At 36.7% G+C, this 18,508-nt stretch overlaps 1 protein-coding gene across 17 annotated transcripts in view; it reads right to left on the bottom strand.

The window, feature by feature from the left end:
- LOC132788369 (uncharacterized) overlaps positions 1–18,508 on the bottom strand; it is a 62,125-nt gene that overhangs the window by 38,817 nt on the left and 4,800 nt on the right. For all 17 annotated transcript variants that reach the window (XM_060795779.1, XM_060795780.1, XM_060795781.1 and 14 more), the window contains exon 2: positions 16,913–17,209. The gene's annotated coding sequence lies outside the window, so the exon portion shown is untranslated. The remainder of the gene's footprint in view (positions 1–16,912; positions 17,210–18,508) is intronic.

Below are 18,508 nucleotides of genomic sequence, written 5' to 3'. Positions count from 1 at the left end.
AGAGAAAGGGGGAGAAGGAGTACGGAGTTTGTTGGTTGGGTAATATGGTAATTTTAGCGCTTATCTCTCCTGGGTATACACATACACACACACACACACCCAAGGAGTACACGAACAACAATCAGCACACACACGAAAAATGCTCGGAGCACATGTCACATTTGCCACATGAGTTGGCGTAGCTCATTTATCATGAGAGGAGCTGCCTCCTGGCGACTTGGGGGCCAATCCAGGTGACCAAGCGACCAAGCGACCAGAGCTCTGACTGACTGAGTAACTACTACTCTTGCACCCACTACTCTATTAATTTTTTGTGTTTGTTTCGTCTTTTTTTTCCTCTGGTTATGGTGGTTCAAGGTTCCAAGGGTTAGCCTAGTTGCTAGCCATTGTGCGGTCGTTTCACCTTGTCCAGGGTTCTAATTGTAGCCGCCAGTCCACAGCCCAACGACACAGCAGAAAACTTTAATTATACGTTCAACTTGCGAGCCACCGATGGGCATTTTGTGTATCACAATGCAATATTTATTAGTGGGAAGAGGTCGGAATAGTGGATTGAGACAGGCAGAAGGCAGGCTGGCTGGCACAATGCGTGTCCTGGTGCCCCATGTGACCTGCACATATGTAAATAGACGCGTATGCCTTGCCGTTGCCTTTTACCCGTCCTAATCCTTAGCCATACCTTAGCTTCGGCCTGGGCCTGATATTATATGTCGCCCAACTAAATTTAGATATGCGAATCGATAAAACCCATGGCACGCACACATTTTTAGTGCCAGTTTCGAGTCGGATCGCTTCGAATCCGAGGAGTAGTCGTCCTGGAGACACAACGAACGAACGCACTGACGTTGGCACTGGCAGTGGAAAGCCCTTCAAAGGTCGCCTTTGTTTGCGTGAGAATTTCTCTAAAGCAGGCAGAAATCTGAGATACGACCCGAAGCTAAGCTGATAGCTAAGCTCATTTGTTAACAGTTTATTGCAGTGTGAGGGAAGTGGGAGAAAAAGAGCAAATGACTAGTATACAAATTACTTTGTATGATAGTTATTGTCCTGTAAGTCCTTCGGCCTACACTGTTTAGCATTGTGGGAACTAGAACTTTTGTTCTGTTCTGTTCTGAATTTGACTTTTACTTTGACTCCACACTTTCGAATCGCGTTTGGGTCTCTTGCAATATTTATGACCACATATCGATTATATAATTAGTCAGCCGCCCGCTACTAAATGTACCATATAAAAGGCCATAAAGCGTACATATTCTACTGCGAGTATGCAATTACAATTAATGTCAAATGCAGCAGGCATTTCATTTTGCCTTTTCTATTCAATTTACTCGCATTTGTTACAATCTGCAGCTGTAGTGCATTTAATAAAGCAAATTGCACAGACAAATAGCTTGCAGAGAGCTTCGCACAATTCATATAAATTATGCATGCCACGCTTTTCAACAGCTCTTCAAATTAAGGTTATGACTGGACTTGACTTCAAAGATGGGTTTTAATTGCATAATCCCAAGATATTATAATTTATTTTAATTGTTGACCTCTGCTGATTTGCTTTGATATGAAAACTGTAGGATTTAGTAACTAAATAATTATGTAAGTTCATTTAGAAGTAAATAATTCATTAAAACAACATAAAATACATATATCTATGTCGATTATATTATTATATTTACTATATTTTAAATATATAATATTTGATAAAATATCACAAATATTTACAATGAGCAAATTTATAAAAATTTTACAATTTTTATTCCATTTCTTAAGCTAAAATAGAGAACTAACAGATTTCGAAAAATTATACAATATCAATTTTTATTTCAAAGGCAAAATGAAATAATGAAAATTTATTAATATCAATAAACATTTCACAGGCTAATACAAAATATTTATAAAATGTCGCAAATTGTTTGAAATGTTAAAATTTAAATTTACATTTCAAGCGTTAAGCTTCTATACTGAACTTTTCAAATGCAAAATGATTGAGCACACAGAATACAAAATCATTTGAGCTCAAATTGATTATTTTTGTAATTTTTATGGTTGAGGCCAATAATAAAATTTTCGATAGCCGCTTTTGGCAATTCTTTTGGAATAATAAACAGCGAAAATTTGATAAAACCAGTTTATGCAATGGTTTATAAATATGAGAATGAATTTGGCAAAAACCTAATTAAGTTCGTTAAATTGTTAAACAATATTCCGGTTTTATGTGGGTGATAAGTGCAAAAGTTGCGCCACACTGAAATATTGATGGCGCTGTCTGGGTGTTTATGAGAGCGCCGGGAGCCGGAAATGCGCGCGATAAAATATCCACAAGCAAACACAGTCCGACAAATATATATATATATATAAACTGACATATAAATACGTGTGTGTGCGTGAGTGTGAGGGGGAAAGGGATATCGCTAACGGACATGGTTTAATCAAGCAATACAAATAACTGTGGCCTAGGGAAGCCTAGCCTTCATCCATATACCTGATGAGATCGCGGCCAACTGGCATTTTAGTTAGTCCGTATATAGTATAGCATATGTGTGGTTGTGTATATGTATATATACTATATTGGTTTTAGCTCTTATCGATTTTGGCTGGCATGAGTTGAGGTTATTTTTAAAACAACAAAGTGAAATTCCCCGATGTGTGTTTTGGATTTGATTTGTATTGAAATTGAAATTGTGCAACTAATTGTGTACGGAGTTTTGCTATTTTTCGCCAATTTAAATCCATTTTTCGTGCATTTTTGTTAACGATGGTTTGAACATGGTCATTGCGACCGACTTTTAATTGACTCAAAGCTGTCAGGGGGAGTTGGCTTAACTGTCTGGTACATGTATTTGTTGACATGCTTTGTGGTGGAATTAAGGGGTTAGTCCATACTGGCAATTACTGGATCAATATCTATGTCAAATTAGCAGTTAGGAGGGAGCGTAAGTAATGTAATTTTCTAACTCATTTAACACATTATTATGAAAATTATTTTAAATCAAATTTTAGTGGGTAATTGTACATTTAGATTGTCAATGATTACTATGGTAATTTGACCTGAATAATAAGTTACCATATCAAATAATTTAATTGTAGTACCTTGTTGTGGTAGCATTATTAAATAAATTAATAAATAAATATATAACAGATAACTGAGGTTGCAATATAACATATGAGTGATAATTTCCAAGACACATGTCGTGTATAACATGGCAGCTCTATTTATATTTAGTCTTATAAAAAGTACTCCAACTTCAACTCCATTTCATTTCTTATTTAATGGTAGTAAACTTGTTGTAGAAGGAAATAAATATATTATAGATGACTGAAGTTACCAGATAACAGTGAACATATCTTGGAAACATGTTATGTATAACATGGTCCCACTCTTGTTTATCTTTTCTTATAAAAAGAGTGAACTTTATTAAATTTCTTCCGATATATGTATGCAAATGAATAGTAGTATCAAGTAGAATTATAATTTATTTGATGAATAACTTATTTTCTACCTAGGAATCAACCTGTAGATATATTGCCACAGATTTTGTCGTGATCTAAAATAACTGTACGTAGTAGTCAGTTCTAACCGGATCGCTTGCTGTTGGCGTGACCAAGCATATCGTGATCGAGCTCCATATGGCCAACATATGACCCACTTTCCACATACTTTACACCATTTGCTCTTACTTTCTTTCCGTTTTACTCTCACTCACTCTCTCTCGGTTTTCCTCTCTGGTCAATGTGGTGCGTCATTTGACAATTAAAGTTTATCCGAGCACACGCAAAGCTAATCGTTAGGATGACACGTGCGGAGCAGAGCAGAGCAGAGGCCACTGAAAGGGGCCACAGCGAGGAGAAAAAGGAAAAGGAGAGATTACGTATGCGCCACGTTACATTTTATTTTATTGCAAATTGACTGCAGTGGAAATTTCAATTTTTAGTCCACTAATTATAGCCTTTTGATCACATTTTATGAATAATAAACATTGTAGCTACGTATTTTTCTTTTTGGCAACAAGGACGGCAATGGGTCAAAGCGCATTAAAATGCTAATCATAGCATGTCCTTTGTGCTTCTTATTGCTTTTCGCATTCGTTTGTGTTAAATTTCAGCAATCTCAGTTGCTTTTTAATTTTCACTTGACGCTGGCCAAAATCGGAGTTTCAAGTGTGAATGCGACTCAAAACGACAAACGACAACGACGATGGCGACGTCACGCATGTCCTTGCACGAAAATGTACAAACTTTTCTACTCTATATTTTGTGTTTTTATTTTTGCGCTCTTGTTCGGTTGCCGTATGTGGCGCATTTTTCTTTTCTTTTTTTTTTGGTGTGCATAAAACTAATTAAGTTGACTATTTGCACGCACGTTATTCAACGGAATTTGTGTGAGCTGCACAAAAATTCTTAGACCCCCCAAAGACTACTTAAATAATTTCCTGTGACCAATAGAATGTCGTGGTTTTTATTTAAAAAATAATCTCAATGTATAAAGTAAAGGTCGCACAGTCCACAATATAAATGAAATGTGTAACATATAACAAGTCGACTCCGCAGTCAATTTCATTTAATACCTTTTACCATAAAATATGATATCTGTGTTACTGTTTGCCATTATCAGTGGCCAAGCCCAGCGAGTGATTGGGTGGTTGAGTAATCTGTAACTGTCGCTGGGCTGATTGAATTTAAATTAAAACACACGCAATGAGCGCGAAATGAAGCGTGGGAGGAGGTCGGTCAAGTTGGTAATAAAGTCAAACGGTTCATTACCATGAAAATGTTGTATTTGCCATTAAAACAATTAAAATACAATGTGTACGTCATTTAAACACACGTTTTCACATTACATAATATGTACCATAATTAAAAGTAATTGTGTTAAATTAAAAACGACAGAAACGCATCGATATGTCGAGAATCGGCGTTGTACAAACTGTATATCGATTTCTTACGTAATCGAGTTGAAATAGTAATCGTGATAGATTACAGATGCAAGACAACAATTCAGCAGGAGATTAATTACAATAAAGCTAATGGAATTAATTTAATCATCACGGTAAACAAGATTCTGTAGAAACTGAAAATAACAATAGTATTAATCAACACATTGGAATACAAAGACAATAGCAATCAAAATATTATATGTTGAAATTTGTTCTATTCAATTTTTGAATAAACTTAAGGTAGTTTATCTTTAAAAATGCAGCAAATTCTTTCAGCAATTTAGCAGAATTATAAAAAGAATGTCTGCAGTAATAATAAATATTAATATCTTTTAATAGGAATTTTATTTCTTTTGCTTGTTAAATCATAAAGCAATACATGTTGAAATATTTTTCTATTAAATTTGTAGCTTAGTAAACATTGTGAACATGAAATAGTTTATCTTTAAAGTGCAATTATGAATTGCATAAGAATGTAGCAAAAGATTAATTAAGAAGAAAAAAGAATTAAATATCATAGTAAATGGTTTGGAATATAAACAACAATGAATATTAGTAAAACATTTAAATTTGTTTTGCTTGTTAATTCATTAGTTGAAAATAAAATGTGTTGAAGTCTGTTCTTTGAAATTTATTGTTGGATATCTATTGTTGACTTGAGCTAGTTTAACTTTAAAGTGCAAATATGTATTTTACATGAGTTTCCGGCGAAAAACATTCTTTCTTTCTTCCTGCCCTAAGCTAACATCCTATGTGCATGCACTAACTTATTATCATATAATTTATCTGAAGCTCAACAACGTATGTTTGCAGCTGAAAATGCTGAAATTGTTGCACAGCAGGTGTCCTGTGAGCGCCACACAGAGAGCATATTTGAGTTGCTTGCTTTGGCAAAAAAGCAACAAAACAATTCTGCTGAATAATCTAATACATATGCACAAACACACACACACACACACCTCGACGGTTACACTTACACACTTGTGCTTGTGTATTATGCATGTAGATGAATCTGCGTGTTTCTTCTAAAGGGTGTCAGCAAAAAAAAAAAAAGAAAAAGAAAAAACCAAATTTGTTGTATTGAAAGCAACGCGTGAATTTCCATATTTTTCCTGTTGATTCTTTTTTATCCTAAAGCAGATATTCTGCACGCGACAGGTCACCTGACCCCTGCCCTTCTAGCCCCTCTCCCACCTATCACGCCAACAGCAGCTGTCTGTGATTTGCATGTGCAATGAGTTCTGCGACTGTTGCTTTTCCCATCGCCAATCTTCAAAGATTTTCCCCTCGGATATCTTACGCTTCTGGTTCTGCTGCTGCTTCTGCTCGTATTTGTATTATATGTGATGCAATATTTCAATAAATGTCGCGACCCCTTCACTTTGTCAATGTGTCGCCTGTCAAATTGGCCATAAAATGATAAACCATGCCCCCGATTCTCACTTAAAAGCATATTCTTTTCCTTTTTTCTTTGTGCACTCTGAACAAATTTGCTCCTGTTATTTTTGCACATATTTTTACAGAGCTTTTTTTTCTTTTAGTTTTGTCAGCCAGCCTTTGAACCTTGGAGGACACCTCATAAGGTTGCATAGGATGGTAGTTTGGTAGTTCGTTGGTAGTTGGTAACATCAGCTCATTTAACTTCTGACATGTGATGTTTGCTGTCGCTGTCGGTGTCGCTGCATCAAATATGTCTGACTTTTTACTGGAATGGCCAGGGTGAAAGTTTTGCATAATTTACGATGAGCGAGTGCGCGAAATGTGAGAAAGTTCTTCTTGCTCTTCTCCTCTCTTGTTTTTTTATTCTCACTTCTTGTTTTTGGTTTTGCATTTTTTGCCGTTGCCCTCGTTTGGGGTCGCGGCGGCACGAGTTTCCCTATCGCATCTGGAGGGGTGTTGAAGCAAGACTTTGAGCCGCTGCGGCAGAAGAGGGTGCTCCACTCTGGTTGCTGTTGTTGTTGCTGCAGTTGCGGGCTGGAGCAACATTAATTAAAGTTATTACGGCTAACACTTGGAGGAGTACTTGCTGTCTTCCTCCAAATGATTTGTGTGCTTGCTATTGTTCGCACGTAAGTTTGCTGTAGATTATAATTAGAAGTGCAAAACTGAAGCAGACGTCAAACAGCTTAAGGACGTCTTCCGTTTAACTTTAAGCAAGATTTTATGCAAATATCAAGCAATTACACAAACTTTACTCAATATATTACAATTTGTATCAAGAAAATATTAATAAAGATGACAAATTAATATATTGAAAGCCATGTTTGGTATATCGATATACTATTGTCTTCAAAATATACCATAAATAACAAAATATACTATATTGTCTACCGACAATAATAGTTTGTATATCAATATACTATTATTTACGCTCAAAATATACATTGAACACAAAATGTACCATATTATCTACCGAAAATTATATTTGGTAGATATACCACTACATTAAAAATATACCAAACACATCTAATGGGCTTAATTGCCATTTTAATTTTATTCGCTTCAAATTTACGAGTTCTGTCAAATTGGTTATCTCTTTATTTTCCAAATCACACATGTTCTGCCTTTTCCATGTCGATTAGAATCATTCATGCTCTGTAACTGACAAGCCGTCAAAAGTGCTGTGATATATCAACATATCAAATACATGGCATATAGTCGCATATGATTTGAACTCACTGTCAATCTAAAGAGCAGCAGCTCCCCTTCGCTGGCGCGTACCTGTTTCTGTACTTATGTAAAGGTAATGGTAACGAATTTCTATCTCTTTCTCTCGTTTTTTCGAGTCAGAGAACTCGTCGGCCCTTGGCAAAATTGGATAAATATATGCAGCAAAATCCAAACAGAAGAAATCAATTTCTGTTTGACCTAACGCTTCAGTGAACCGCACCATGAACTAAATGCAAGCGGCAGCAATCTATAGAACCTTCAATACCAACAACCTAACTCTGCCAGCTCGTCGTCTGCCTGCACTTCACTTCTCCTTTAGCATATCCACGCACAGTGGCAGAGTATCACTTAATAAAATATGAAAAATTTCTATTACAATTTTTTAATATTTTGAATTTGTATTTTACAATTTGTTTAGAATATTTTATTTTATTTTTCGTAATATTTAATCCAACTGTGATCTGAATTATTAGAAAAAGTTTCTAGTTTCAAGCTAAAAATAACCTTAAAAAGTTTTGATGAAGAATTTTAATATTGAATTATCAGTAAAAGGTTTTCTTTAAAGAAAAATATAGTTTTTGCTATATTTTATTTATTATTATTATTTGCCTTTCTTATTTCTTATTTATTTTGCAATATAAAGATTTGTTTGGAAAACGTTTTTTATTTATAAAGTAATTTTCAAATGCTTTGTTCGCATTAAGAAAATGTTTTTAAATTCATCATACAATTTATTTTCTATAATAGAAATTTCAAAAATCTCGTGATTGCTTTTACCTTTGTTATATTTCAATTTGAAATAAATGCCACTTTTATGGCAGCCTTGCTCCACTGTGCGCCGTATGTATCTGTTTATGTTTTTTCGTACCTGCAAATAAAGTTAGGTTTTTATGTCCTGCCCCTGGCACTGACACTGATTGCCTGTGAGCTGAGCTAGCCGAGAAATACGCCTCACTTGACTGCAGTGACGACGGCCATTATTCAACTGCACTCGGCTCTAGACTAAGCTCAAGACCAAGACCAAGACCGAGACCATCGGGCCAAGAACTTCAACCTGCTGGTTGATCTACTGCTGCTTCTTCTTCAAATGTTGCATGTCTATGAGTGTGTATTAGCGAGAGTTTGGATGTAGTTTTTTTTTTTTGGCCAGTCGAACGGATTTGGCTAGCGCACCGGATGTCCTGGCATTTCCGCTAGCTAATATGGCGTCATGACTCAGCCATGGCCGCCATTGTTATTAGAGTCGTGGCTGTTGTTGTTCTCGTTGTTGCTTTGCCTTTGTTGTGGAGTTGTGGCCAGTTTTTCATTAGCATTTTCTTTAGCGACGCTTAGCTTTGTCGCTGAGGCCCCCCATTGGGCAATAATGTCGTCAATTATGTTACATAACCCCAGTACAGTTTCTTAACTCAACTCAACTAAACTCCAACAGAACAACAGCAAAGAGAAAGAGCAACAATAACAATTGGGGAAAACTTTGCTGTTTTTTCGCCATTTGTTTTGGCGTTCTTCCTTTGTTACGCATATTATGCCCGCAAGTCGCATTTCGTTATTCCTGCGCTGCGATTCAGTTTTGCAAGATTTTGTGCCTCATTAATGATGTCGACTTTACACGTGCCTGCCAGCCATTTAGAGCGGAATCTATTAGGGAAAACCTTACCTTACCTTACCTTCCACCTTTACCTTAACCTCACCTACCTCAACCTCATGGAGAGCACAAAATTAGGTTAAACTTGTATTGAGGTTAATTTCTTATGCGTTGAGCAAGACGAATGGATTCCGAAAAAAGCGCAAATATCGGCAACAAACGAAATGCGAATATAGCTTGGGAGCGGCTTATCATTAGCTGGCTAATCATAATTGATTATTTTAACAGCGGATACAGAAAGTAAGGTCAAGTAAATGGCTCTTGCGAAAGTAGAGTGAATATATTTTCAATGGAATATATAATTGCCAAATAATGTGTGCCATTAATTATTGCTTGATAAAATCCATTAGGCTTAGCAAGATTTGATTAAGTATAACATACATATACAATTAATAATAAATAGCATAAAATATATGTATAATTTTAATATTTAGTTGAGCTAATTCGCCAAGGAGTTGAGAACAAGAGAAGAATTTTAGTGCACACCATGTGGTATGATTATTTTATTTTTAATCAATAATAAAATGTATAAGACACATGATTATTTAATTAAAGAAATTATTATTATCTCTCTCTGTTAAATCACCATAATGAATAAAGATCGTGAATATAACTTTAACTCAATCGGTTGAAGTTGTCTTGAGTTGGCAAAAATTGTTTAACATCATATTTAGAGCTAAAAACTTTGCAATATGCTTTTGTAATATTATGTTATTTTATTAATCATTGAATAAAAAATAGACCCTTCAACACTTGTCGCATTCAAGACATTGTATTCATTCTCTGTCTTTAAATAGACATGTAAATTTTCCACAAAAGGTCTCACCTTTAATCTATTTGGCTGTTTATTGTTTTGATTTCTAGACAAAAGCTTACTTAATAATGCCAGCAATTTGCTTGCTTAAATTTTCTAATCTCAGCAAAAGGAAGACACGCGTAGACGTGGCCACTTTACAACGTTACGAGTAAATCCATTTTAAAAGCGTTTGCTTAGGCATTTTGTGGTGGCGGCCGCATATTGCGTATACGCCGTGTTATGCTGAAGTATGCCAAAATTCGCATTAAGACCGTCGGTTTAACGACTTGAAAATGCCGAAATATGTCTCAATTTTATGCAGAGGCAAACGCTAAAACAGCGTCTAGAGGCAGGACAAACAACAACAACAACAAGAAAATCCATCAAAAATGTATTCAAAAGCAATTTTCACACTTTATCTAAAAGTCATTTTAATGCAAGCTGGCTGGAATGTCCTGACTGCCAGACCAAATCCTTTGCTAGCTGCAATGTGCGAGAAGGTAAAATAGAGCTGGGACCCAGAGAGAATGATAAAGAAAGCGAGCGAGTGAGTGATGTTAAGGGAGAGAAAGCCGAGGGAGTGGCAATTTCAAGTGGCTAGAGCACATGCTCTCAAGCCAACACTCACACTTATTCATTTTTTACACCCACTTGAACAAAATATAACAAACTTTTTTTTTGGCATCTGCAAGAGAACATACATTACCGCCCCCTATCAGACTCTCGCTGTCTATCTCTCTCTCTCTGTCTCTATTTCGCATTTGTCTGTCTGTCTTTGTCTATTCTACTGGATACATTTGCATACATTAGTCTCATTTTGGCTAGCATCGTCATCGTCATCCTCGGCATGGTTGTTTGCTGCTCTTTTTTTGTTGTTATTGCTGGCCATAAAATGAGTATGTGCAAACTGTGTTTATGTTCATAATGTTTTGGCAATAAATTCAGCTTCATTAGCAACGAAAAATTCGCCAAACGAGCTGCACAAACAACAACCGCTCTGAACTGAAATGGCACAAAAAAACAAAAGTCACCACTGAGATATGTCTCTATTTGAAATCACTCCTATCAAAATAAGACTGATTTTCCACTAGCCAAAATGGCTAGCATTAAACATTTTTAAGTTTTATAATGGCATTGAACGCATTATTGGTTAAACTGCATTAACTTATTATATTTGTTTTTGATTTTCTGACTGGAAATAATTTTTCAATAATGTTTATTGCGTGAAGGCTACACTATATTTTAAAGCAAAAATTTCGCTTTTATTTTTATAATGAATTCAAAAAATGTCTTTATCTAAATTAATATAAACGAGAAAGAGAGAGCGAGAGCTTAAAAAAACTTTGAGTTCTGACGTTGCCTTTTTCATTTAAAGTGACGCCTAATATTCAATCGATCTTTCGATAAAATAAAGAAACAAGTCTTTTACGCTGAATAAGCTAACTATGTTATTCTTTATTTAACATTTTAAACTTTGCTTAAGTATTTTAATTTGAAATTATCAAATTATTAAGTTATTTTGATGATGACCACTGAATAATTTCAATTTTATGCAATTAATTTGTTATTTATTTCATGTGGAAATTTTGCAGCCACTGCGCAGCTTCAATTGACTGTCATATTTGTAGATTATTTTTGTTTAGTGCCGATTGCATAGTTAGTTTGCCATGCCAATCAAAAAGAAGCCAAAGACGAAGTTCGAGGTGAAATCAGTAAGAAAAGAAATGTCGCATACAAATAAATTTGCATTTACATTTTGAGGCAATAATCAGATTCAACATAGACGACGATTTTTGCCGTCGTTGCGTCTCGTCTTCTCGCCTTGAAGATATTGCCATTGTCTAGGAATTTTTGTTGGTATTCTTTATGTGTTTAGCACGCAGAAATTGTGCACAGCATTGTTGCTGTTGTTGTGGTTGTTGTTGCCGTGTACTGGGCCAACAACGTCAACAAATTGGCCAATGTCACAGTCAATTCGTGAGGCATCCTAAAATAGTACCAAGATATTTTTTCGTTGCCATTGTTGTTGCTGTTCTCTCGCAGTGCAATAAAGTTCTGCATATTGAAACAGTTTCAGGCTGGGGGGCTGTGGCACAGTGACACATATGACGAATAGTCGCACAATGTTTTTAGTATTCATTTTATTTTTTACTTTTTAAAGCGCAGCTATAAATCATAGCAGATAGTTGGGGCGAAGTAGAAATTTATGAGTGGGCTAAACGGAATAAATTTCAAATTGTTTTTTTTTTTTAATTAAAGTTGCTAAACGAAATTCATATAATAATAATAATTCAAATGGAGAAAAAATTTCAAATTTATTCATGTTTCTGATATTTTGAATAGAAATATACTTTTTTTTTTGTTTTACTCTCAGCTTACATTGAATTAATTTTATGTTTGAAATTTATTTGTGCAACTGCAAACTCCAATCTCAGTGTGCTTTTGTAATGCAAATTGGCTATAACGGCCCTTTTCAATTGCGGAATAAAACCATTAAAAGCGAGTTTATTTTTTAGTGCAATTTAGCCCAAATGGAATGAGCTTACCAACAAGTTTATAAGCTCCAATTTGCTGTCAGTTTTATTATAATGTTGTGGGCAGCCGATGCCAAGCCAATTATTTTCATTTTTATTGGGTACTTTTTGGCTAGGCAAACAACCGCGATAAGATTTTGGCTCCAAATCGATATTAAAATTTCAAGACACGCACTTGACATGGCCTCAGTTTGAGTGAAGAATTTTACATTGTCAAGCCAGCTAATTACTTTGAATACAATTATGTTTTGAAGTTAGTGACAGCATTCTAGAAATAACACAATTTAAGAAGAAATAATTTATGTGTCTGAGTCACATGTTCATCTGATTCATTCAGCAGATATACCAAAACAAGGACAACATTTTCTATTTATGACGTCAGTTAGCAGTGTGTCAATTTCACTCACTGAGTATTGCGATTGGCGAAAACTCTGTGGTGAGTGCAAGGCATTTGCTAGTCCAGCAGTCTAGTCTCCAGCAATTTTATTTGATTTTTATTTTTGTGTGTGGGCAGAGCTAGTCCTCCATCCATATCACTCGTTCTGCCTCGACTAATAACCATGAAAATCTAGCCAAATGCGGCGCAATCAAACCACGCTCTTTTTGCCAAGGCCATCAATGGAATAAACTCAGTAACTCAGTAACTCAGCGCCAAAAATCACCCACTGAGTGCTGAAGGAATGAATGAATGAAGTGAAGCCAAGGCAAGGCAAGGCAAGGCAAGCCAAGTGAAGCGAAGCTCACTGACCAACAGCTCTAAATAACATTCTATTTATCAAGCATGTGCGCGCATCTTGCAGATACTTTTAAATCCGAATCTGTAACTGGGTCAAGCCAGCTAGCGAGTGGCGAGTGGCGAGCGAGTGAAATGAAACTTATGAAATGTGACGACGTTATTTTGTAAGCTGCTTAAAGCGTTTCGCAAACAAACTGCCAAATGAAATCACAAAAATTGTGGGAATCTAGCTCCTAAGAAGGCAATGTCTTCGTTTAACATTGACTCACAAAGCCCAAACGAGAATATACAAAAAAAGTGTAGAATGCTTTTGGGCTGGCCACACACACACACACATCTACACACACATAAATAATTAAAATGACCTCATAAGGTTTCGATTTTTATATCCACAGCTCTCAGAGCTCGGAGAACTGTTCTCTCTTATTTTTATTTTCTTTTACTTTTTGTGAACCTTTTGCCGCAGTCATTAATGTAATGGTCTGCATTATTTGCGAACATCAGCGTATGAATGAGTGTCCAGCTCACTTTTATTTTCATTATCTCTCTCTTTTCTTTCTTTTTTAGCTAGCCTTCGCTTTGGAACTTCATTGTCAAATATAGAAGCAGTAAATTTCAAAGAGACACGCAAGCAAAAGTGCTGAAGTAGTTGTTAAAAATTCAATAACAAATGTGTGTTTACATATATCTGAAAACTAATATTATTTTAAATTCCCATTTCTTCATCCATAACTTTTCCTCCGAAATCTTTGCTCTGCCGCTTTTTGATTTTCTGTTTTCGTCAGCAATTTCCTTTGACTGTTTACTTTTTGCACTTTGCCATGCTTTGCATTTTATTGCTGGTCACTTGGTTTTTTTGTTGTGTTCTTTTTGCGTTTGTGGCTTTCGTTTCTTATTCGTATATTTTTGAGTTGCCATGCTCAGCGTATTTCTGGTTTCGTTGACTTTGGCTTTGGCTTTGCCTGCCAAATCGTCTGAGCCATCAAATTAAATGACAACTAAATTGGCGCACATTTTCCGCTATTTGGCAGGCTTTGTCTGCACTGTCTTCGCTGGTGTGCGCTTTACATAAGTAGCGCTAACAATGTGAACAGCTGACATTTGATGTGGGTGGGCACAATTCGATGGGGTAACGTGGCGTATGCGTAATCTAATAAGAATCATAAGCGAAGCGCAATGGCAATTGATTTGACACTGAGCCGCTTGGTAACTGATAGTCGAGGAATTTAATCAAGTTGAGATTGAGGTTTGCAGTATGCTGTACTACAGGTCGTATGCGTAATGTAACTATCATATGTAGTGTGTCGGAAGTGGTTTAAAATTAAATTAAATTCTCGACAGCCAACTGTTGACGTCGCTGTCATTTGACAGCAGGTGTTGAACCACATTTCCCAGCTGAACATAATTAGTCAACAGGCAGGAAAGTTTTGCCCAAAAAACCGGAAACTCCCCGAGAAATGCATTAAATTCCTTGAATTTGCTGGCAGCAAACAGAAGCAAACAGGCAAGCGCTGAATTCGCAAGAAATGGCTAAATTGAGTGCATACAACCCGCCTTTCCTTTTGCGCACCAAATGCACTTTTCCTGCTGTCCAAATATAAACGGATAGCGCACACACAAAATCCTTAGACGAACAAAGCAAACATAGCGAATCGCCAACTCTGTAGTTTTGCCTTTTGCTGCTCATATGCTACGTTCAAGTTGGCTTTTGGTCTGTGCCAGCAACAGGATATTTTTTGTTAAATTCAGCTGAAATGGTTGGGCTGGTTGGGACAATTTCTAGGCGCAGCTGCAGTTATGACAACAAAAGCGTACAAGCGAACGCCATCCGACGACGCTAGTTCAGGACCCTTAGGCAAAGACTGAGACTGCACTGTGCAATCCAACTGTAGATTGCCTTGTGGACAAGTGACCCAACAGCCAACAGCCAACAGCCAACGGCCGACGGTCATTCAATTGTTTACTTGATCCCGGTTCAGTTCCATCTGTATCTCATCTCCGTCTCCCTTTTTCTCTCTCTCTCTCCCGCTCTCTCTAGTTCTCTCTTTCTCTCTGTCGGCAGTCATAGAGTCACACAGCGTCCGTATTTGCCCGTTGGTCATTTAATTCTTTGTTCCTTCGTACACTGCTCGGTCTGTAGTCGTAGTCGCTTTTGTAAGGAATTTGTCGTTGTCGCTGCAGTTGTCCTGCGGCCATATGCTTTGAATTTAATATTGACTAACATTTTGGCTTCAGGTATGTAGGTCACAAATGCACACTGAAGCACTTGCTCAAAGGGAATTGCATATTTTTATGCTCTGTTGCTTTCGCTGTGGCTGTGAATATTACGCATACGTCGCATGTTGAACAAGATACCTGTTCTTGTTGCGAGCATGAAATAAATGAATAAATAATATCGAATAAATAACATACACATATCTGAATACCATTTTTGTCATGGAATTTAAAAGCGCAAAATTGTTTAAACATTGTGTAATACAAACACTAAACTGAACTATTTGCAAACAAATTGAAATGTAAACGAATCACTAAACTGTTTCTAAATTAAATTTGTATTTTATTTTTTTAAATACATGTTTTTTTCCATCATTTTCATTTATTTACATTAATTTGCAGTTATTTCGTTTTATTTATTTATCGTTTGTAAATATTATTTCCTGCCCATAAATAAGTGAAAGCTTTTCAATTTAAGAACTCGTTACGCATTTGCCAGGATCAAATTGACCATCAATTTGTCACCGGCAATCGACCATAAATTATGCAAATGTTTTTAAGGTGCTTAAACGCAAAATATATATATAAAAATAGTGGAGCAAAAACGAATACGAAAATGAAATGAAAATATGAAAATCGACAATCATTGAGCATTATTTATGTATCAGCCATTATGCAATGAGGTCTGGCATAATATCCAATTGATATGCAAGCCGAAACTTGCAATCTCATTGCACATTTCACCTGTATAAATCCATTCATAGATACGTATGTGTGAGTGTGCGTTTCTCTCTATTTGTGTGTGTGTGTGTGTGTGAGTGTGTTTCGATTCCACCGCAATAACTGAGGGGAAATTCAATTTTCATGGCAATTTGAAATGAAGAGAAATCGCTTGCAGCTGTCGTCAGTAAGCTGAATCATTGATTAGCCGCTGACAACGCTGGTAAAAGAAATTTGATGTAAATCGAAAAAAACAAAAAAAAAAAACCTAAAAAAAATGAAAGAAAATCGCTGATTTCACTCGACCCCAAAAAGTGGGCTATACTTTTATTTTATTTTTTATGTGGTGGCGTCAACTTCGCACATGTGCCGCAGGGCAGCACCTAAAAAGCTGGCACAGTTTTTTTCTGTCGGTGTGTGACCAGCCTTATGAATGTACAACGTGACGTATGCGCAATATTTGCAATGTTTTTTGTCGCGCTGCTGCGTTGAGCGAAGTGGTTGAAGCAGAAGGATCAAGGCGGAGGGCCAGCTAGGCGCAAATTGCCATAATTAAAAACCAAAATGAAATAATGTGTAGAGCACGCACACACACACACACATACAGCACAACACAGCACAACACAAAGTGGAGAGCTTGGACTGATGAGTGTGCTAGGGACTTACCTAATTAGCGACAGGATTTCCAGCGGCACGAACTGATTCGGTTGATTTTGCTTCTGCTTCGCTCTCACTTTTTGTGCATGCCAGCGCAACAGCAGCGCCACCTGGCGTCCGTCAGTTTGCTTGCTTGCTTTATGCTTGTTGTTTTTTTGTATGTAGTTTGTTGTTGTTGTTGTTCTTTGGGGTCTATTGTTGTTGGCAATCTGGCAACGCTGCGCTCGCTTTTACAATGTGTCTTCTACTTGTGCCCCGAAATTGTTGCAACTTACGTGCTGCACTTGCCTCTGGCTAACTGGGCAACTAAAGCGAGAGAGAGAAAAAGAGAGAGTGTGTGTTGGGTGGGTGAGTGCTGAGGAGGCTTAACCGAAAGTTGCAAGGACACGCGACGTCGGCGCCTCTGACGAATGCCCCCCACACACATACACACACACACAGGACACTACACGTTGTGCGACACTTTGAAATGTTCTCGTTTTGGTTGTTGTTGCTGGTGGTGCTGCTGCTATTGTCGGTGTTGGTGCGTTCGAAATTGCCGCACACACGACGCACAGCAACAACTACATCAACAACAACAACAAAAACGACGGGGCGTCAAGGCGTGGCAAGCATTTGACGTGGGCACGGGGTGTCAGCCACCCGGGGCGAGACACGGCCACATTTTTTGTATTTTATTTTATTTTGTACGTTGTTGGCTTTTTTTTATATTTATTCGCGCAACTTTTGACGTTTTTTATGTTTCGTCATTTGCTCTGCTTCTCGTTTTTCAGCTTTTGTTTGTTGGTGTGTGTTTTTTTTTTGTTTTTTGTTCTTTCTGTTTTTGCTGTTGTTTTTGTTGTGGTGTTTTGTATTATTTTTATGTTTGTTGTTGCTGGTCTTTTACTTTACGCTTTTCTTTTATTTTCTTTTATGCTTCTTCATGCTTGTATTTTTTTATGGTTTTGCTTTGAAGTTTTCACAGTTGTTTTTCGGTAGGCTCTACGACGATCATTTTGGGGCCATTCTGAGCTACTTTTTGGTTGAGCAACTTTTGCTAAATCGCTTCCCCCCTTTCTTAGTCTTTTGCCTTTTACCACACACACACACACACTCACACAGTTTTGGGTTGCAGACCTAAAACTTATGTAAGTGCTAAGCAATTTGGCAACTGGCGGCAGCATCAGCTGTGGCAGATGAGAGCAGGTGGCTAAGAAGCTAAGCTAAGAAGGATGTTCCCCCTGAAAACTTGCCCGGATTGTAGTTATGTAAGTGACAGAAAGTTCAAGCGACAATTAGCGTTGTTCCACGCTATTTACGACAATACAAAATCAAAAACTAATTAAAATAGGCCGACAATTTCGACAATAACTAAGTGTGATTATGGCAACTCTAAAGTGAACTTTTGTTAAGGGGTAAACAAAGTCATTAGCAAATTATCAATGAAACTTTGGTATACTATAATTGTGGCAGAATTATGATCAATGTAAAGTCGATTCATTGTTAAAATCCTAACAGTGATTTTGAGGAAGAAAGCTTAATAAGCATCATATGCATTTCCAAAAAGAAGCAATTGAATACACTGTTTTAGAATATTTAGTATTAAAAATATAATGTGAGCTGAAG

This window comes from Drosophila nasuta, chromosome 3, assembly GCF_023558535.2.
Source record: "Drosophila nasuta strain 15112-1781.00 chromosome 3, ASM2355853v1, whole genome shotgun sequence".
Classification (NCBI taxonomy): domain Eukaryota; kingdom Metazoa; phylum Arthropoda; class Insecta; order Diptera; family Drosophilidae; genus Drosophila; species Drosophila nasuta.
Note: the sequence above shows the minus strand (reverse complement) of the source record. Positions and strands in the feature narration are given on the sequence as shown.